The sequence below is a fragment of the Etheostoma spectabile genome, chromosome 2, assembly GCF_008692095.1.
Source record: "Etheostoma spectabile isolate EspeVRDwgs_2016 chromosome 2, UIUC_Espe_1.0, whole genome shotgun sequence".
NCBI lineage: Eukaryota > Metazoa > Chordata > Actinopteri > Perciformes > Percidae > Etheostoma > Etheostoma spectabile.
The window spans coordinates 11,161,749-11,162,145 of record NC_045734.1 but is presented as its reverse complement, the minus strand read 5'-3'; the positions used below and the strand labels follow the sequence as shown (position 1 = coordinate 11,162,145).

The 397-nt window shown below is 42.1% G+C and overlaps 1 protein-coding gene across 1 annotated transcript in view; it reads right to left on the bottom strand.

Moving 5' to 3' along the window:
- The window catches only part of LOC116697797 (arachidonate 15-lipoxygenase B-like), an 8,570-nt gene that overhangs the window by 6,272 nt on the left and 1,901 nt on the right, over positions 1-397 (bottom strand).

Here is a 397-nt window from a genome sequence, read left to right as displayed (position 1 = left end):
GTGACAACTGCAGCCATGTTTTAGTTTGTTAAAAGCATTGCACGTTTCTTGTTTTGTCCTTAATAACTCTCATGTCATTTCAGGTTCTGCCACTCCATCCTTCTCTGCTTTACCATGTTTACCTCTGCTTGTTCCACCCACCTGATCTGTCCTACCCCCATCCTCACCTGTTCCTAAACCGCCACTTATGTACCGGTCCATTTCCTAAATTCTGTGCCAGATTGTCTTGTGCTTTACTGTTTAACTCCTGCCTGTATTTGTCTGTTCTGTTTCTGCTTGTTTGCCCATCTTCGGTTTTGTTTGTCTGTGTGACTGATTTCCTAGATTGACCCTGCATAAACACTGATAAGTAAACTGAAATTTCCGGTAATTCTGACTCATCTGTAGTGATATTGGA